The sequence below is a fragment of the Nomascus leucogenys genome, chromosome 5 (assembly GCF_006542625.1).
Source record: "Nomascus leucogenys isolate Asia chromosome 5, Asia_NLE_v1, whole genome shotgun sequence".
Taxonomy (NCBI): domain Eukaryota; kingdom Metazoa; phylum Chordata; class Mammalia; order Primates; family Hylobatidae; genus Nomascus; species Nomascus leucogenys.
Genome location: NC_044385.1, coordinates 75,621,093 through 75,642,863, shown reverse-complemented (window position 1 = coordinate 75,642,863; position 21,771 = coordinate 75,621,093). Strand labels below are relative to the sequence as shown.

Below are 21,771 nucleotides of genomic sequence, written 5' to 3'. Positions count from 1 at the left end.
TTGTATAATACAACTGGCTGTACAACATACTTTGGTCAATAACCCATACATTATAGTACATTAAATATTTTAATAATTAAATTTTAATAAAAATATTAATTACTAATATAAACCTCTATATTGGATAGATTGTTTTCCTTTATAGATTAATTTTTAGTATAATAATGCTAAAATAAATATACTTTATACATATCTCTGGCAATTTCCCTAGGATAACATATCTGGAGGTAGAATAATAGGTCAAAAATAGATCAACAATTTTAATTCTCAAGTTGTTAGTCAAGATACCATAAATTCTTCTGCCACTTCCACACCGAACCATGGAAATGTTAGACTTAAAAAATATATATATATAGCCATGCTGAAAACAAAAAGGGAACTCTCTAAGGGCCAAGTCTGTAAGGCCCTTCTGGGGAAAGGAAACAGATGGGAAGCTATAGAGATGATGGCAACCACAATCACAACAGCAAAACAATGGGCAGGAATCCTCTCAGAGGAGATTAATGCACAACTAAGAGTCCTCAAACATCTGAAGAAGGCTACACTATGAAAGAGACTGAGCTAAAGAAGGAAATCTCATCCATGAAATAACATACAATTTTGAAAAAAAGCCAGTTAGCTATCTTGGATATAAAAACAGTTGTTGAAATAAACTCAATAGATGACTGAATGACAGAACAGACTCACATGAAGAGCCAGTTAGTAAGCTGGAAGACTGAGTTCAGTAATTCACCAAGAACACAGAGCAAGGAAACAAGAGGAGGCACAAAATTGAGAAAATGTAGAGGAGGCAATAATGACCAAGAATTTCTCCGAACTGGAAAACACATAAGCAAACTGAATCCACTGAGTACCAACCAGGATAAAATTCTTAATACACATTGCTAGACAAACCGTGACTAACTTCAGAATATCAAAAAGTCTTAGATGTTTCCAGAAAAATGTAGATTATCTAAAAGGAAGGTGTATCAGACTAGTAATGAGATTTCTCATCAGAAATGTCAGATGCAAAATATTAAAGAAAAGTCAGTATGAACCCAGAACTCTATATCCAGCCAAGCTATCTTTCCATACCAAAGATGAAAAAGAGACATTTACAGACATTCAAAGAGTCACTCAGAGACTGTGAAAGAAATAAGTATCTGATGATGAAAAATGAACCTATAAGAAAGCACTGAGGTATAAGAAGCAATAGTGAGCAAATAAATGAGTAAAACACATTAATGTTAAATATAAACTGAATTTAATAACAAATGAAAGAAAAATTCTTAAAGATATCATGAGAGATTATGTTCTTTTTTGGAGGAGAGATGGAAGGGACTGTTTCAAGATGAGAGAAAGCAAAGTAGAAGCACACTAAATTCTTCTTTACAGGGGCCTTATCAAAACTGACTAAATGTACACTTTGTTAGGAAAACATAAATTTAAGAACTGTGAAATGTAAAGTTAATCAACTTAAAAACTGAACAAAGAAAACTTGGGGCTAACCTCAATTAAAAATAAAAGTGATCCCAGCGCTTTGGGAGGCTGAGGTGGGCGGATCACCTGAGGTTGGGAGTTCAAGACCAGCCTGGCCAACATGGTGAAATCCCATCTCTACTAAAAATACAAAAATTAGCTGGGTGTGGTGATGCGTACCTGTAATCTGGGCTACTTGGGAGGCTGAGGGAGGAAAATTGCTTGAACCTGGGAGGTGGAGGTTGCAGTGAGCTGAGATCACGCCACTGTACTCCAGCCTAGGGAACAGAGCAAGACTCTGTCCCAAAAAACAGGTGGAAAAATAAGATATAAAAGATACAAAGAGAAGCTTGTTAAATAATGACAAGAATAAGGCCAAAATATGTCAATAATCACAATAAAGGTGAATTACCTATTAAAGGGAAGACTCTCAGATTGGATGGCAAGCAAAACCTAGATATGATATTTTAAAATAAGAGACCCACTTAAATTACATGAAATGTCACAGCAAGGCTGAAAATGAGGAAAAAGACATCTGCAATTATAAGAAGAAACATATCAAATAAGAGTTGAATATGAAAATCAATAAAAGACACAAATATTTTATGCTGACAGAACAATTTACCAGAAGATTTAATATTCATGAACCTTTATGTACAAATAACATCACTCTGAAATATATAAAGCAAAATTTAAATAAAAGGAAAACGCACAGATCCACAATTTGGTGATAAAGTAACAAATTTAAGAAACTGAGATAAAGTGGGTAAAAAACCAGAGTATAAAGGATTTAAATGACAAATTAACAAGCTTAATCCAAAAAATGTATAGAACCCTGCACCCAAGAGAAAATACTTCTTGTGGGAGGAAAAGCATGAAATTTACAAAAACTATTATGAGACCAAAAGGAATTATCAACAAATTCCAAAAGACTGTTTATACAGAGCATAGTCACTGAATGTAGTAAATCAACCCCCCACCCCCATACTACCTGCGGAAATTAAAAAATCAAATTTCCCAAATAATGTATATGGTTTACAGAAGAAATCAAAGGAGAAATTTAAGAACATTTAGAAATGGTAATTGGTTGAAATAATACATTTCAAAGCCTGAAGGATTTTGCCAAAGCAGCATGCCAAGAGATATTTAAGCTTTAAATACATTTTATTAGCGAAATGAAAATATCGACTTAAACATTCAATTAAAGAAGCTGGGAAAAGAGCAACAAAATAAATAATAACAAATGAAGATAGATCTCTAGCTACTGAAGAGATTTTAAACATTTTAAAATTCAGACAATTTTATGTCAATGAACCTGAGCACAGACAAACTGAACAATTTTCTAGGAAAATATAAATTACCAAATAGGCTCAAAACACTGAAGATATTACTAGAGATGTGTGCCACACATCCCCACCCCTCACTGCTAGTACACTAGCTCCATTAAGTTTTACAGATGAATTGTACAAAACTTTCAAAGAATAGATAATTTTTATCAAACACAAACCTGTTCTGAAGCAGGAAAATATGGGAAGCTACTCAACTTTTTCTTAAGCAGTTACTCAATTTGTTTTTATGAGATATGAGATTTTTTTCACCGCTAGTACACTAGGTCCATAAAGTTTTACAGATGAATTGTACAAAACTTTCAGAGAACGGGTAATTTTTATCATATACAAACTGTTCTGAAGCAGGAAAAATATGGGAAGCTACTCAACTTTTTTTTATGAGATAAGTATAACCTTGACATGCAAGAGAAAAACTCAAGGCCCAAATCACTACTGGGTCTTAGACACAAAAATACAGAATAAAGGTATCCAGCAGTAGACTAAGAACGTATTACCAAAATAGTTTATCCCAGGAATACCTAAAAAGTTTAACATGAAAAGTTTATCAATATGAATGCCTATATTAACAGGCAAATGGAGTTTGCCTGTTAATGAACTATCACTTCATGCAGAAAAACAAAACAATTCAATACAAAATTATTCCATGGAAGGTGGGGGGCCCCTTAGCAAATTAGGAAAAAAGAGAACTTTCTTATTCTGATCAAGGCTATCTACCAAAACATCCTACTCAATGACAGCAAACATCATACTCAATGACGAAACATTCGGAGAATTTTTATTAGGCACAAGATGAAGACACTTGCTATCACTGTTTTTATTCAATATTGTACTGGAAGTCTTAGAGAAATTCAGTAAGATAAAAAGAGGCCTAAAGATTGGCAGAGGAAAATCCATCTGTAGAACAAATAAGTTAACAAAAAGTCAAAACCCAAGCAAGAAGCTGAGAGAAAATGTTTTTAACATATTTTAACAATAGTAACAAAAAGGAGGCATAATTAACCATACACACCAAAGAGACTTCTAAAAATACAGTATCGAGGGCACATAAAGAACTTAAACAGGTTTTTAAAAAATTATAGAAATGCATATAAATTATAGGTTAATAAACAGACACTTCAATCTTAGATCACAGAATGAAAATTAAAATTAAAAGTATAATTTGCAGCCATCACTAGGCAAAAATGAAGAAGATAATATCTCATGTTAGTCTAAACTGTAGAGAAACTTAACTCTCATAAACTACCTGTGGAATGTTAAATTAGTAGAGGTATTTTGGAGGCAAATTTAGCATGACCTATTAAAACTAAAAATGCTCACAACTTAAAACCAAGCAATTCCACTTTTAGGTATATATCCTTGAGAAATAGCACATGTGCACAAGAAAACACAAAGATTTTCCTTGCAGCATTGTTGTATGGCGAAAAACTGGAAACCTAATGTCCTCAAGAGAATGACAATAAAATGTGCTATACAGCACACATCAAACAAAATAGGATTTAACAAGACCAATAAAAGAGACAAAGAGAAATGTTTTATATTAACAGATCAATTACAGTCATACACTGGAACACTATGCAGCAGGTAAAAGAAATGATCCATAAATAACATAATGAGCTATAAATAACATGTATAGGCTGCAAAAACAATGTGAAGAAATAAAGCTACAGAATGATGTAGTATGGTATTTTTCCACTAAAAAATTACAAATGTATATATTCACCTATATAGAATATGTAACAGTATTAAAAGGTGTAAGTATTAAAAAACACTTGAAAGCTCTGTACCAAAGTCTCCAGCAGGAGTCAGGGAACATTCCTTGTACAAAACTTTCAAAGAACAGAGAATTTTTATCATATACGAACTTTCAAGCAGGAAAAATACGGGAAGCTACTCAACTGTTTTTATGAGAGAAGTATAACCTTGACATGCAAGAAAAAATTCAAGGTCAAAATCTGGATTGTGCTCTTTATCTACAGGGTACTAAATTTGTAAAAGAATGTAAAAGTGTACTTAATTTTTAAAAATTAAGGATATATAAATGTTCAAAAAGGAATTCATTTTAAAGCTTTTTACAGCATATTGTCAAACTCTCTTCCAGAAAGGTTCTACCAATTTATACGTCCACCTAAGCACACTCAGTAATAGTTTTATTTTTTTTTAGACATGAGGTCTCACTATGTTGCCCAGGTTGGTCTTGAACTCTGGGCTCAAGCGATCTGCCAAAGTGCGGGCCACTGCGCAAGGCCATAGCTTTGTTTTTGTTTTTGTTTGTTTTTTTGAGACGGAGTCTCGCTCTGTCACCCAGGCTGGGGTGCAGTGGCGTGATCTTGGCTCACTGCAGCCTCCGCCTCCCGGGTTCAAGCGATTCTCCCGCCTCAGCCTCCCGAGTAACTGGGATTACAGGGGCCCGCCAGCACACGCCCGGCTAATTTTTGTATTTTTAGTGGAGATGGGGTTTCACCATGTTGGCCAGGCTGGTCTTGAACTCCTGACCTCAGGTGATCCGCCCGCCTCAGCCTCCCAAAGTGTGGGGATTACAGGTGTGAGCCACCGCGCCCGGCCCATAGCTTTGTTTTTAAGCAGCTCTCACCAGTGTTCACACCTGAAAAGTTGAAAACAACTGAACGTGCACAAGTAAAACATGTCTCCTGGAGAAAATCTGCAAAATACAATAAAGCATAAAGGAGAAAATTTAAACACCATCCCATCATCCAGAGACAATTGGTGTTAATATTTCAGAGAGTAAATGGGCTTAAAAAACTTTTTTCCCCTTCTCACTTTTTCATTTTGGCATAAAAATAATTAAGCCAGTCTGGTTTGCTTCAATGTATGGTGCCTTTTCGTTTCTAAAAACAGGCTTTAAAAACACGTTTACCATTTCCTCTCCGCTCCTTACGTTTTAATTATAACGACAGAACCACGGATTAAGTCACGCTTAAGAACCACGGGTTAGTCACGCTTCTAACTACTTCACGTGTTCTTATTTAATCCCCCTAACAGTCATGTGGGTTAAATTAGCAGCTCGTTTGCTGATGAGGAAGCTAAGGCATGTCATACCGTAAATGGCAGACACAAAATAAGGAACCAGGCAGCATGGTTTCAGAGCCTATGCTTTGGTTACTCCATTTGACCTCTTCAAAGTTGCTCCTCTCCTTGGCCTCATGTGTTAATATTTACAGAGCTCACTGCAGGTTTCCACATGCCAAAGAGCACAGTTAATTACATATCTTTCCTTAATTACTTCTTGGGCTGTGGCTGATAGCGAGTCAGAAGTGTTACTATCTAATCTGAACTCCGTGATCTTGGATGAATGACTGAACTTGCTGTATTTAAGGGCTCGTGTAATCTTACCTGTGAAATGGGCTAGTGCTTTAACCTTCAAGTTCTGCTTCTGGGTTTTATACTGCTGTCCATTTCCTGCCGCCCCTTTGACAGCCTCAGGTTCCCAGCAGCTTAGGAATCACCTCTCATTAAGGCTGCACCCTGAGACAGACAGGCTGAAATGGAGGTTGGAAACTCAGTGCGCCCGCGGCCCCTTCTGCAGCCAGAACTGTACTTGGGTGCCAGGAGAAGGGAGGCTGCAAGGGCTGGGGTCCAGCCCCTACTCGGGCGGCCGAGGGCTCCGCGGCGTTTTCAGGTCCTCCGACCGCCTGGCTAAAGGAACTGTCCGGGGCCACCCACGGCTGTGCCTTGGTTTCACCTGGATCCGCTGCGTTTTCTAAGCCGCCCGCCTGACCTGAGGAGTGAGCTCCGCCAGCTCGGTTGGCAAGGCTGGGTTCCTCCGCGGGTGGGGCTCTCCTCCGACGCCAAGCCGCCCAAACCTCCCGAGCGCAGGTGCCCTCTGGCCGGGAAGTACTTCACCATTTACTAGCCTTCATCTCAACCACAACAGTCCCGCCCCGCCTCTACCGGGGATGAGGGAAGGCGGAACCTCCGCCAGTGACCAGACCGACCCACCTAAAGCGATCACTACATGGGAGGAGTCGGACGCCGGCCGTCCCACCACCCAGCTAGGAGTCCGTTGATTGGTCGCACTCCCTACTGGTTCACGCCTCAGAGACTCGGCGCGCTTACCGCTGGCACCGCAGCGGCGCCCGAGCGCGCCGCCTCCCGATTGACTGCTAGCGCTCTCGGCTTGTCTCGCGCTCTCTAGCCGGGCCAATGGAGTTACTCGTAGTCGAGAGGCCGGCATCACTGGAGTGGTGGCGCAGCTGTTTCCTCCGGTAGGTGTGGGGCTGCCATCTTGTGTGTGGCTGGGACTGGCCTTCTTGGGGGTTGAAAACTTACATGGCGCCTCGCTGTAGTGGAGGGGTCCGGAGAGAACATTGGGGTAAAGGAGAGGTCTAAGGGAGGAGACCCAGCGCCTTCCCACTTGCGGAAAGGATGGGTTTCCTGGGCCTGAGTCTCATCCCTGGCTAGAGAGAGCGAGGAATGGTGTTGGTGGTGGTGGTTGTGGTTGTGGTGGTGGTAATAGTAGGGATCCCAGGTTTTGGTTTGTTGATCATTGTGGGAGCTGAGCCGGGTCTTTGATGCCTTAACATTAGTTCCGGGGAGCTCTTTTAGTAATCTTTGTCTCGCAAAGATTCTGACCACCAATCCCCTTTGACAAAGGAGGCTAGCTGATGAACTGCCTGATTGAGAAAGGAGCAAAGCTAGTAATGGAAGGGGAGTGCCTCACTACTATCCTCAGATTCTGAAGAGACCTCCTCTTCCGTTCTTTTCGAGGGAGCGGCTGCTAAACAGTTTGCTCTTCGCGGGGGTTGTTCTACTAAGGCCATCCTTTGGTAATAGTGGGCGTCAAGTTCTGCGTTTGGGCAAAATTGTACATTAGCGGGCAGCCAAGCATTCCTGCAGCTGTCTTTTTTTTTTTTGTTCTTCATTTGAAGCTAGAAAGTGGTGGTCTTGCAGAAACGGGGCGTGAAGGAAGAATTTTGTCAAATCTTGATTTCCCCGATAACGATATGTTGAAGATTATAAATCTCTGGGTCTGCCATGACATGCTTGGTCACTTCATGGAGCAGGAGGAGGCTTTATTAGGGAAAGCACCTTAATTTCTGAGCTCTTTTTGGGGTAGGAGGAAGAAGACAGGGCTTAACTTCGTTTTCCCTCCTCCTTTTTTTTTAAAGCATTGTTGTGGACGGCATGCATTGTCTTTCATTTGAGGGGAAAATGTATTGGATCTGAAGACCAAGCTGATGAAAGGCTAATATTTTGTGGTAGATTTTAGCAGTTTGACTTGCATGAAAAGAAAGCCGATATATTATTGCCTTGAGCTTAGAGTTCAGTTATTCAGGATTAACTGATGAACAACCTAATCAGCAATACATGATAAAGACATCTCGCATCAGGAATACCAAAAACCAAAACAATTAGCAAAATAATTGATGTTTGTTTGTTTTTGTTTTTGTTTTTTTGAGATGGAGTCTCTTGTCGCCCAGGCTGGAGTGCAATGGTGCAATCTCGGCTCACTGCAACCTCTGCCTCCCTGGTTCAAGCGATTCTCCCGCCTCAGCCTCCTGAGTAGCTGGGACTACAGACACCGGCCACCACGCCCAGCTAATTTTTGTATTTTTAGTAGAGATGGGGTTTCACTATGTTGGCCAGGCTGGTCTTGAACTCCTGACCTTAGACGATCTGCCCGCCTCCACCTCCCAAAGTGCTGGGATTACAGGTGTGAGCCACCACACCGGGACTAATTGATGAATTTGAAATTAATTTTGGGCAGGGCTCCATGGCTTAATACCTGTAAATCCCAGTGCTTTAGGAGTCTAAGGAGGAAGGATTCCTTAAGGCCAGGGGTTCGAGACCAGCCTGAGGAACAGCGAGACCCATGTCTCTACAAAAAAAGCCAAAAAATAGCTGGGTGTGGTGGCATGTGCTTGTAGTCCTAGCTACTGAGGAGGCGGAGATGAGAGTTTGAGGCTGCAGGGAGCCAACCACTGCACTCAGCCTGGGCAGTAGAGTGAGATCCCAACTCAAAATAAATATAAAACAAATTTTTAATTCCTTTTTTTATTGCAGAATCTTATAAAACCTAAGTTGCAAGAATTCAGGTATCAATAAAGTGGTGTTGATTTGGTAGCTAAAGTATGTGTAAGGAAAAGTTATCAAGATCAGCTAAAAGATCCTGGGTAAGAAACATCAATAACAGTAGGAGGTCAGTGCTAAATAATAATGCTGTTTAGCATTTAGATACAAATGCTAAGACACTGGTGTCTCATTCACGGCATATATTAGATAATATAATTGTTCAATGAGTAAAAGAATGCAGTAATTGGGAGGTAAGGATATACCTTTTTTTTTCTTTTTTAGCCTAATAGAAAAATTATTGTTGAGTCTGCTTTCTGGAAAACTTGACTTTCAATTTGGATTAAATTTATTATTGTATCCAATTTAAACATACAAATAATGTTAAGGATAGGTTCGTAATCCTTGGCCTTTACAAAAAAATTTTAAAGACAGAAAATTTTGATAACTAAGGTGAGTCCTCAACGATAATGCTCTATTTGCCATTGTTTTCTTGAAGGCACGTAAAATCTTTTTTTTTTTTTCTGGAGACAGAGTCTTACTTTGTTGTCCAGGCTAGAGTGTGCAGTGGTGTGATCTCAGCTCCCTGCAACCTCTGCCTCCCAGGTTCAAGTGATTCTTGTACCTGTAGCTGGGACCACAGGTGTGCGCCACCGCACCCAGCTAATTTTTGTATTTTTGGTATAGACAGGGTTTCACCATGTTGGCCAGGCTGGTCTCAAACTCCTGACCTCAGGTGATCCGCCCGCCTCGGCCTCCCAAAGTGGGTACAGGCATCTTCTATGTGGTTAAGATTTAAAACTTCAAATCCTTACCTTTCTCTTTTGCCCAGCTGGGTAGCTTCAGTCTCCAAAATGCCTTTCCTTTTCATCTTTCTACTCTCATGGCCACTACCTTAATTTAGCTACTATTTTTCTTTTTTTAAAAAACATTTTAGGCCAGGTATGGTGGCTCACACTTGTAATCCCTGCAGTTTGGAGGCTGAGGCTGGGGGATTGCTTAGGCCCTGGAGATAGAGACCAGCTGGGCACTGTGGTAAAATGCTGTCTCTACTAAAAATACAAAAGATTAGCCAGGCATGGAGCCGTGTGCCTGTATGTAGTTCCAGCTTCTTGGGAGGCTGAGGTGGGAGGATCACCTGAGCCCAGGAGGTTGAGGCTGCAGGGAGCTGTGATTGTGCCACTGCACGCAGAGCTAGACTCTTGTCTCAAAAAAAACAAAAAAAAATTTTTAAATAAAAAACATTTTATCATTTCTAGGAGCCAGGAAATTAAAAAAAATCTTAATGCTCCCTTAGCAGCACATACACTAAAATTGGAACTATACGGAGAAGATTAGCATGGATGGCTCCTCCGCAAAGATTACATGCAAATTTGCAAAGCATTCTGTATTTTAAAAACCAAACATTTATATGACATTGTGTTATTGACAAACCCCACACTCCTCAGTTTGGAATTTCTGTTAGTTAAGATACAGGTTTGGCTGCTGTGATGGAGAAATTTAAAAATAATTGTGAACTTAATACAACTTTTTCCAATGGAAAAATATGAGCTGATCAGGTGGCTTTCCTACACACAGTTGTCAGGGGCCCATGCCCCTAGCATATTGCTCTGCCATTTTTATCATGCAGCTCTATCTTGTGGACCAAGATGACTGCTTCACATCCTATTGTTACATACTACATGCTTAAATTGAAGGGTAAAATGTGTTGTGGTAGGGGACATAATATTTGCAAGTGGTAGTAGGAGTAGGGTTTTATTTTACTACCTTAATTTTTTAAAGGTCATTTTTACATCGTCACAGGAAAAACTTTTAAGTAACAGTTATGTCACTGCTGTTAGGATTTCATGAGCTTTTAATTGTTCTGTTAGGTTCCTGACAGTTATATTGGGGAGAGAGTAGGGTAACTTGTGACTTTCAAAAATACTGTGCTTGTGGCTTGTATTGTTACTTGCAGACCTGGGGCCTACTTTGTACTTTGCATTTCTCTCCGTAGAAATGGTTCCCACCGCCAAAAATCACATTTTTTTTTTTTTGAAACGGAGTCTCGCTCTGTTGCCCAGGCTGGAGTGCAACGGTGCGATCACAGCTCACTGCAACCTTCGCCTCCTGGGTCCAAGCAATTCTTCTGCCTCGGCTTCCTGAGTGATTGGGTTACAGTCACCCACCACCACGCCCAGCTAATCTTTGTATTTTTAGTAGAGACGGGTTTCACCATGTTGGCCAGGCTGGTCTTGAACTCCTGGCCTCACGTGATCCATCCACCCAGCCTCCCAAAGTGCTGGGATTACAGGCATGAGCCACTGCGTCCAGACCACATTCTTTTGAAAGTAATTGATGCTTAAATCAACAGCTTCCTCCTTTTTGTTTGTTTGTTTTTGAGACAAAGTTTCCCTGTCACCTAGGCTGGAGTGCAGTGATGTGATCTTAGCTCACTGTAACTTTGACTTCCTGGGCTCAAGCAGTCTTCCCACCTCAACTTCCCTCGTAGCTGGGACCACAAATGTGTGCCACCATGCTCAGCCAGTTAAAAAAGATTTTTCTTTTGTAGAGACAGAGTCTCCCTGTGTTGCCCAGGCTGGTCTTGATCTCTTGGGCTCAAGTGATCCTCCCATCTCAATCTCCCAACGTGCTGGAATTACAGGCACGAACCACTACACCCAGCCGCCTCCTTGAAATATAGACAGGTTTCATTCAATCACAATCTTTTCTTACTCTATACAGTTGACCTTTGAACAGCATGGGTTTGACCTATTTGGGTCCTCTTATACACAAAATTTTTTCAATAAATATGTTGGAAAAATTTTTTGAAGATTTGTGACTGAAAAAACTCACAGATGAGCCATGTAGCCTAGAAATTTTGAAAAAATTTAAAAAAGATATGAATGTATAAAATATATATAGATATTGGTGTATTTTATTTACTAACATAAAATATATACAAATCTCTTATAAAAAATTAAAATTTACCAAAACTTACACAAATGCAGATTGTTCTTGGCACCATTTGTAGTGGAGAGAAATGTAAAGTGTAAGGATGCAGTATTAAACCGTAACTGCATAAATGACTGCAGTACATAGTAAATGACTGTAGTACTTACTGTATTACCGTAAGAATTTTGTAGGTCTCTCTGGTTGCTATTGTAGTGAAGTGAAGTGCTGTGAGTATCTGCTTAAAAAGCCCTGTGATGCTGATCATCTCCATGTGAGCAGTTCATCTCTCCAGTAAATTGTGCATGGCAGTGTAAAGTGATCTTGCTGTTCTCACATATTTTTCGTGGTTAGTCCAATACCATAAACCTTGAACACCATGGGACCCATACAGAGTACCTCTAGTGATGTTGGAAGTCCCTGCAAGAAGCAGAGAAAAGTCATGACATTAAAAGAAACAGTTTAAATGCTTCATATGTACTGTAGATTGAGGTCTGAAGCTGCTTTTGTCTGCCATTTCAAGATAAATGGATCCAGCATAAGGATCATTGTAAAAAAAAAAAAGAAAAGAAAAAAGAAAAAAAAGATAATTCATGAAGGTGCAGTCACACCTGCAGATGTGAAAATGTTCCATATTTTGCAAAATACAAAATGTGTTAATAGACTCTTTATATTATCAGTAAGGCTTCCAGTCAACAGTAGGCTATTAGTTACTGGGGGAGCAGGAGACTGCATGGGGTAGGGAGTGTATGTACCTCTAATCCCCATTGTTGTTCAAGGGTTTGCTCTACTCAAATTCTTAATGTATGCATATTTTGTAATGTGAGAAACAAAATAACTCCTTCTTGGGAGGCAGTACTCCTTCTGGAGTCTAACAAAGTGTTTTGTATGCAGTTGACATTTGATAAATGTTTGCTCATTTGAAGTATATTTCAAGTTGAATAAAGAATTGAGTGAGAAGCTGCCAGAGTAGGCCTATTAGGCTTTACATGAAAAGTGTGTAATCTATACCTTTGGATAATGTGCTTATCTCTTACAAATCAACAAATAAAAACATCAATATCCTGATAGGAAATGAACAAACTACATAAATAAGCTCATGATAACAGAACAAGAACAAATGGCTTACATAAAAAACAATTGTAATTAAGAAAAGAATTTATTTCGTAAACCTCTATAAAATAATATAGTGTGTGATATAGGGAGATAGAAATCCTTAGTCACTGTACAAAAGTACACTTGTATAACTTTTTTAGAAAGCAATTTGTCAAAATGCATCAAGAAACAAAAGTTCATATACCTTTTGACCTTTTCTAAGAAACTTGTAAGGAAATAGAGATACAATCAAAGCTTTATAATCACAGTGTAATTTTGTACTTGTGAAAAGTTGGAAATAACAAATGTCTAATGGTAGAATAATGGTTTTATAAATTATGACACATCCCATCATTATATTTTTCAGTCTTTTAAAAGTTTTCAAAGAATAGTGGCATAGGCTATTGAATGACATAGGAAAGTGGTTACCATTTTGTGTTAAATGAAAAAAGTATAGAATAGTCATTGGGAAAATGCAAATTAAAACCACGGTCATTGGAAAAATGCAAATTAAAACCACAGTGAGATACTACTACACAACCTCTTACTCAGAATGTCAAAACAAACAATACATTTCCTGGCAAGGATGCAAAACAAGGAGAAACCTTAGTCTTGCTGGTGAGACTGCAAATAGTACAGCCACCTAGAAGACAATTTGACAGTTTGTTATAAAATTAAACGTATCCTTATCACATGATCTGGCAAGCCCACTCTGGATTGAAATTTAGCACCAAGATAAGAGAGTTGCAGTAGTTTTTCATCCTTGTCAGCACTTGGCATTATCAGCTAAAATATTTAGCCTTTATATGAGGTATGGAGGGGTATCTCATTGTGGTTTTAATTTCCCCTTTGATGATTGTATGCTTCTCTGATGAATAGTGAAATGAAAACCTACATTGGCTGCTCTGCAAATATTTATAGCAATTTTATTTGTAATTGGCCAAAACTGGAAACAACCAGATTCCACTAGGAAATAGATTTTTGTAAACTCCAGCATGTCCATACAGTGTAACATAGGAACCTCCTTTTTATTTTCTTTAGAGATGGAATCTCGCTATGTTGCCCAGGCTGGAATACAGTGGCATGATCACAGCTGGCTGCAGCCTTGACCCCCCAGGCTCAAGTGAACCTCCCTCCTCAGCCTCAAGAGTAGCTGGGACTATAGATATGCACCACCATGCCTGGCTAATTTTTTGTAGAGATGGCATCTTGCTATGTTGTCCAGGCTGGTCTCAAACTCCTGGACTCAAGTGATCCTCCTGCTTTGGCTTCCCGAAGTGCTAGCATTATAGGCGTAAGCCACTGTACCTAGCCTGGAACCTCCTTTTAGTATATAGTTATATAAATATATGGGAAAAGGGAATATATATACATATATATATACACTAAATCATTATAAGAAAATCATCAAAATAAGCCATGAAACATTACACGAGATTATAAAAACATACCCCAAAAATGTGGCCACAAAGCAGATGAAAATAACAATCTAAATATTTCAGAGTAAGCTAAGAGAATTTAAGGAAAAGATGAAATCTTTGAAAGAACCACATAAATCAGAAATAAGAAGAGCTCAGACATGAGATAGGTAGGAAGTTCTAGCCAGAGCAATCAGGCAAGAGAAATAAAAGGCATCCACGTAGGAAAAGAAGGCAGACTATCTCTCTTCGCTGATGATCTGATTGTATACCTGGAAAACCCTAAAGGCTCCACCAAAGGCTCTTGGAATTGATAACTTCAGTAAGTTTCAGGATACAAACTCTGTACAAAAATCAGTAGCGTTTCTACACCAATAATGTTGGAGCTGAGAGCCAAATCAAGAATGCAGTCCTGTTTACTATAGACACACACACACACACACACACACACACACACACACACACACACTGCCCAGGAATACCTCTAACCAAGGAAGTGAAAGATCTCTACAAGAACTACAAGACACTGCTGAAAGAAATCACTGATGACACAAACAAATGGAAAAACACTCCATGCTCATGGATTGGAAGAATCAATATCATTAGAATCGCCACACTGCCCAAAGCAATCTACACATTCAGTGCTACTGAATGTGTAACTTGTTTCAAATTATACTTTGAGGCTACAGTAACCAAAAAAGCATGGTACTGGTACAAAAACAGACATATAGGCCAATGGAGCAGAATAGAGAACCCAGAAATAAAGCTGTACACCCACAGCCATCTGGTCAACAAAATTGACAAAAGGTAGCAATGGAGAAAGAACTTCCTATTCAATAAATGGTGCTAGGATAACTGGCTAGCCATGTGTGTAAGACTGGGCTTCTACCTTACACCACATACAAAACTGGACTTCTACGTTACACCACATACAAAAATCAATTCAAGATGGATTAAAGATTTAAATGTAAGAACTCAAAACTGTAAGAATCCTAGGAAAAAGTCTAGGAAACATTCTGCACATCAGCCTTGGGAAAGAATTTATGACTAAGTCTTCAAAAGCAATTGCAACAAAAACAAAAGTTGCCAAGTAGGACCTAATTAAACTAAAGAGCTTCTGCACAGTAACAGAAACTATTAACAGAGCAAACAGATAACCTACAGAATAGGAGAAAATATTTGCAAACTATGAATCTGACAAAGGTCTAATATCCAGAATCTATAAGGAAGTTAATTCAACAAGCAAAAAAAAAAAAAAAAAAAAAAGAACCCATTAAAAAGTGGCCAAAAGACACCAACAGACACTTCTCAAAAGAACAAGTGGCCAATAAACAGATGAAAAAATGTTCCACATCACTAATCATCAGAGAAATGCAAATCAAAACCATGAGACATCATCTCACACCAGTCAGCATGGCTCTTATTAAAAAGTCAAAAAAAAAAAAAACAACAGATGTGGGCAAGGCTTCAGAGTAAAGGGAACACTTACACACGGTTGGTGGGAATGTAAATTAGTTCAGCCACTGTGGAAATCAGTTTGAAGGTTTCTCAAAAAACTCAGAACTACCACTTGACCAGCAATCCCATTATTGGGTGTATATCCAAAAGAAATTGTTCTACCAAAAAAATGTATGCACTCATATGTTCATCATAGTGCTAGTCACAAGAGCAAAGATGTGGAATCAACCTATGTGTCCATCAGGGATAGATTGGTTACATATAAACTGTGGAATACTATGCAGGGAAGGAATGCAATAAGGGTTGAAAAACTAACTGTTAAGTACAATGCCCAGTACTTGGATGACAGGATCAGTCATACTCCAGACTTCAGCGTTACACAGTATACCCATGTAACAAATCTGCACATGTACCCCCAAATCTAAAAGAAAACTTGAAATTATAAAAAAGTAAATAAAATTCACCTTTTTCTATGTTTTCAAGGGAAAAAAAGAAATGAGATGGCTAGACCATAGAAGGAGGTGCAATGAGAGCAGACAAAACTCAATAAAAGATTAAGAAAAAGACAGTGTAAAGTGATGATTACGTTAGAAACCAAGAGTGAATATACATCGCAGAAAGTACAATAAGAAAAATAGAAAAATGAAGAAAATAAAAAGATTTTTGAAAAGGAGCAAGAGAAAAGACAAGCAAAGAGAGCTAGAAAAAATATAAATGGAGTTCCCCAAATGTAAGCCAAAGGATAGTGGTGATGTTTATGTAACACTGAATATACTTAATGCCACTTACTGAATACTTTAAAACAGTAAATTTTATATTACTTATTTTACTACAGTAAAACAAAGTAAGCCAAAGCAATGGACCAGAACAACTATTAGGACTATAATTCAAGAACACTTAACATTAAAGTAGGTTTAAATGTAACATATGTTGAAAGGCATACTGTAAACCTGGAGAAATCAACCCACAACAGTTAACACTGAGATATGGTCCTGTAAAATTGTTGGATTTTTAAAAATAAACCCTTTTTGCATTGATGGGGGAAATAAAAAGAGCAGGTCACTTGCAAAGGAAGTCAGATTGGATTTTTGGTGGCAACATTTTATGTCAGATATTAAGAAAGTATTTATTCAAAGACATAAAATAATTCCTATCTCACCAAACTACCCTTCAAGAATTCAGGGCATTGACAAACATTTATAAACATGAAATAATTCAAGGCAAATGGCTATAATTGTTCCCATGAATCCTTCTGAAGAGTATACTAGAGAACAAATTTCAGACAACCAAGAAATGATTGGAAAATCTTCAACATAAGGTCAGGTGGTGAGCAAATCGAATATATTTTGTGTGTAGCATCAAGATTAAAAGATGAGGATAATGATGATAGAATAGTATGTAAATATTACATGGTCTGACATTGTAGAAATAATATAACTCACAAAAAAATGGGAGGAAAAGAGGAGGGTGAGTGAGAAGTAGAATAAGGTTGTTTGCCTCTTAGGAATTAGCTGGGAGAAAAAAAGCCCTTGAAGCTGACAGGTGGAAGCTTAAACATACTCGGAAGTGCAAGATAGAACACTAATAAAAATAATACCAGCTGGGCATGGTGGCTAATGCCTGTAATCCCAGCACTTTGCGGGGCTGAGGCAGGAAGATTGCTTGAGCCCAGAAGTTTGAGACCAGCCATCCTGGGCAACATGGCAAAACCTCGTCTCTTAAAAAAAAATAAAAAATAAAAAAATTAACTGGGCATAATGGCACACACCTGTTGTCCCAGGTACTTAGGAAGCTGAGAGGTTGGAGGATCTCTTGAACGCAGGAGGTCAAGGCTACAGTGAGCTGTGATTGCACCACTGCACTACAGCCTGGGCAACACAGTGAGACCCTGTGTCAAAATAATAATAATAATATTAAATAATAACCAGCAATTTGCAGGGAAGCTTAAATTTCCCTTCTGAAGGTTTGATAACTGAGTTGGCTGAAGTAAACTAACAGTAGGTTAACAAGAGAAAAGCCATACAAATTTATTGATATGTAAGCATACATTAATAGCTAGCAAAATGTCTCTGGGCATGCAGGGAAATCAACACTGCAGTCTAGCAGAATCCATGGAGAAGTGGCAAGCGAGGTGGAGACTGTAAAAAAGAGGAGCGGTTGCAGGACCTAGGGGTAGCAGAATACAGATAATTCCCAGAAACAGAAAGCCCCACCCTGAATAGAGAAGTGAGAAGAGGTGTAAGATCCGTTAGACAAAATAAGAGACTTGAAAGAAAATGAGACCAAAGACGCAGTCTCAGGAAAGTACTGCTTCTGGGGAAAGGAAAGAGGGTGCCTTGGAAGGGTCACCATCTATCTGGAGGCTTGGTGATAAAGAGAAGAGGTAGTAGAAATTAAGGATCTTGGTGAAACAATAGAAAATAGATAATCATTTCTCCCACCCAAAAAGGAGTCATTAATTAAAAACAAACACTTTATTAGGTACTATTTACTAAGAAATCCAGTTAAGTCATCTAAATTCCTTGCTTCTGCCTATACACGACTATATCTGGTTTAGGAAAAATAAAATACTTCAAGATGAACAGAAGATGGCAGGCAACATCCACATAAAGTTACTTTAGCTGGAAAACAAAATGATAGTCAAAACATTTCAACTGGGCCGGGCACAGTGGCTCACAGCTGTAATCTCAGCCCTTCGAGAGGCCAAGGTGGGGGGATCACTTGAGTCCAGGAGTTCGAGCCAGCCTGGGCAATATAGTGAGACCTAGTCTCTACAAAAAATAAAGAAAAAAGTTTTTAAAAAATTTTAGCTGATGAAAAGTGTTCCTGAAACACCCAACTATAGCACTAAATAAAACTACAGCACAGTACTCCTACCAGAATTTAAAATATCCTTAAACTAACATTTGTAGAGATAAAAAGTCTCAAATCCAAATTCAAAACTGCAAAACAAATGGACAAAAATAGGAAGATAAGAAAAGTGAATTTACTGAACTCAGGAGATAAAATGAATCAAAAGAAAAATCAGCTTTTAAAATGAAGTTAAAGCCAGATGCAGTGGTGCATGCCTGTAGTTCCAGCTATTTGAGAGGCTTGAGCCCAGGAGTTTGAGGCCAGCCTGGGCAATATAGAGAGATTCCTGTCTCAAAAAAAAAAATCATAAAGAAAAAAATAAAGCTAAATTCCAAGGTACATAAGAAAAGATTGGACTGAATATAAGGAGCATTGAGAAAAGGTATGAAAACAACCAAGAGAATGAAAATTAAATGAAGAAAGGTTAAAAAGTAATAGAAAGTGATTGATATAGAAGATAAGTAAAAGTAGAGTTCCTAAGAAGAAAAAAACTATAGCAAAGCTAATAGTTAAGCTTCAATCCATGAAAACATTCTGGAAATAAGAGATGACTCCAATCTACATGTTGAAAAGGCTCATTGTGTACTGAGAAAATTGATCCAGAATGGTCAGTTCCAAGTCATGTCCTAGTAAAACAGTTGGACTTTCAAAATGATGAAGAAAAATTCCTCTGGGCTTCCAGACAGAAAGGAGAGGTTAGCAACAGACTTCTAAACAGCAACATACAAGGCAAAACAGCCACGGAACAACATGTTTAAAGTCTATGAAAGTATAAGCCAAAGATTTTATAACTATGACTCATTCTTAAAGAAAAACCATGATAAATCCTACTATATTAATAAAAAAAGTATTTAAATGGTGAAAAATGCCATGAGCAAAGTCAAAAGGCAAGCAACAAAGCGGGGAAAAATATTTGGACTCATATCACAAAGAGCTAACCTCCTTGGTGAAAACACCTTTGTAAAATTCCAGGCAAATAAGACCATCAACGCAGTAGGAAAATGGGCCAAAGATATGAAAAAGAAATGCACGTGACAGACATATAAAAGATGTTCCAGACTGGGCGTGGTGGCTCACACCTGTAACCCCAGCACTTTGGGAGGCCAAGGCGGGCAGATCACTTGAGGTCAGGAGTTCGAGACCAGCCTGGCCAACATGGTGAAACCCCACCTCTACTAAAAATACAAAAATTAGCCAGGTGTAGTGGTGAGCACCTATAATCCCAGCTACTGGGGAGGCTGAGGGAGGAGAATTGCTTGAACCTGGGAGGCGGAGGCTGTAGTGAGCCCAGATTGTGCCACTGCACTCCAGCCTGGGCAACACAGCAAGACTTCATCTCAAAAATAAAATAAAAGATGTTCCACCTTCAGTCATACAAAGAAAAATACAAATTAAAGCTATGTTAAAGCATTTCTCAACAAAATCCTAAAGTTATACAATAGGCCCTGTAGACTGTGGGGAAATAGGCACTTTGATACATTGCTGGTAAGGATACATAAGCATAAACTGCATGGGAGGGAATAGTCAAAGGAAGGTTAGTCATAGCAGTATATTACTTGCATTTGCAAAAGATTGGAAATAACTGAAATGCCCGTTAATAGAGAACTGATTGCATAAACTAAGGTGCATCCAGACAGTACAATAGTCTGCAGGTAGATTGTGCCCCTTCCAAGTCACCGTCTTTCCATAGAGGTCACAAAAAAGAAGGGAGAAAGTCTGTATATAGCAATAGAGAATGATCTGTAGAATACAATAGGAAGTGGAAAAAACAAAGGCATGGAAAAGTATGCAATCTATCCGCAGAAGGAAGGAGCAGGGTAAAGGTGCCAACAACAGGAGAGAGATTTCTCTAAATAGAAGTGGTTTCTATAGTTTTAACCCTAAATCATCATGTATGTCTACATACTCAAAAATGGGGTTAAATAAAAAAGTAGAATGAAAGAAAAATCTGAAAAGGAAATGAAACAAGTTTACACAACTATATTGCATTTTGATGACATAACCACACACAAAAAGGAACAAATTCTAGTGGCTCTAGAACATAGATTTTGAAAGGTACTGTCTTGGTGGGATATATTCAGTAGTAGTAGTGTTGATGTGCTGCTATTTTGAAAGCATTAGGTGTTGCAAAATGTTGTTTTTTTTTTTTAATTTTATTTTTGTAGAGATGAGGTGTTACGATATTGCTCAGGCTGGTCCCGAACTCCCAGGCTTAATCCTCCTGCCTTGGCCTCCCAAAGTGCTGGGATTACAGGCATGAGCCAGTACACCTGGCCTAAAATGTTGATAATTGTTGGATAAAACCATAGAATTTATCAAGGCTATAACTTAAGTAAATTTAGTCTGGAAATTCCTTTGACTGAGTAAAGTGAAAATGAAGCATAAAATTACACAGGAAAGCTAACATAATAGAGTTTGTGTTATATCGTAGGCACTTTGCTGATACTATATATATGCTATATCATTTGTTTCCTGCAGCTATACATTGAGACCCATCTTATTTTCCCACTAGGTTCAGAGAGATTTGCTTCAGATTAGCCAGTTACTAAGTAGAAGATTGAGATTTAAACCCAGATTGATGTGACTCCAAAGCCTGTGCTGTTTTTCCTACATTATTGCAGGATATCCATCAAATATTGAGAATAAAGAATATCAGGAGCAAAGTGTTCTAAGTTGCTGCTCAGAACGTAAAGATGCGAACCCCAAATCAGTGGTTTATTCATTCTTCATGCAAGAGCAATGCACTAAAGGAGAGAAGTGTAAGTTTTCTCTTATTTCTGATGGGGAAACAAGCACATGCGTATACACTCTTGTGATGGAGATAGATTTTACAGAAATTGCCGTTGGTGACTGAAATTAGTAAAGATGTGAACTAAAAGTGGTGAAGTAGAAAAGAAAAAATCTAGCAGGCACGGGTTTTCATGATGTTGTTAAAAGCAAGAAACCCTTCAAAGCTTCCCTTTATGATCCTTCAGTGCTCTTCTGTTTTGTGCTATGAAACAATAGAAATATGAAACAGCTAAAATTTTACTGAACATCTAAGGGGAAGAAAGCATCCTTCAGTCAGGAAAGCCTTCCCACAGCCTTTTTGTAAACATCGACCTTTAAGATACTAGTTTAAATCAATTGTGTTTCTTCCTTTTGAAGATGGGGGCTGTTGGAGATTTCAGAGTTACTAGAGC

The 21,771-nt window shown here is 38.5% G+C and overlaps 2 protein-coding genes and 1 non-coding gene across 17 annotated transcripts in view; 2 read left to right on the top strand and 1 right to left on the bottom strand.

Moving 5' to 3' along the window:
- LOC100593118 (SET domain bifurcated histone lysine methyltransferase 2) overlaps positions 1 to 6,742 on the bottom strand; it is an 86,905-nt gene extending 80,163 nt beyond the window's left edge. For 4 of the 7 annotated variants that reach the window (XR_004030169.1, XR_004030168.1, XM_030813402.1 and 1 more), the window contains exon 1: positions 6,159 to 6,723. The gene's annotated coding sequence lies outside the window, so the exon portion shown is untranslated. Of the gene's footprint in view, positions 1 to 6,158 lie in introns of all 7 variants that reach the window. The other 3 variants (XM_003270089.3, XM_030813408.1, XM_030813407.1) reach the window with 2 other exon arrangements.
- Positions 6,743 to 6,889: 147 nt separating this feature from the next.
- CAB39L (calcium binding protein 39 like) overlaps positions 6,890 to 21,771 on the top strand; it is a 134,949-nt gene continuing 120,067 nt past the window's right edge. For 3 of the 9 annotated variants that reach the window (XM_003270092.3, XM_030813398.1, XM_030813401.1), the window contains exons 1-2: positions 6,931 to 7,030; positions 21,211 to 21,348. The gene's annotated coding sequence lies outside the window, so the exon portion shown is untranslated. Of the gene's footprint in view, positions 7,031 to 7,060; positions 7,138 to 8,828; positions 8,965 to 14,201; positions 14,601 to 21,210; positions 21,349 to 21,771 lie in introns of those variants that run through there. The other 6 variants (XM_030813400.1, XM_030813397.1, XM_030813394.1 and 3 more) reach the window with 5 other exon arrangements.
- LOC115835275 lies at positions 10,120 to 10,229 on the top strand. Its single transcript, XR_004030266.1, has one exon. It is a non-coding gene; the product is annotated as a U6 spliceosomal RNA (small nuclear RNA).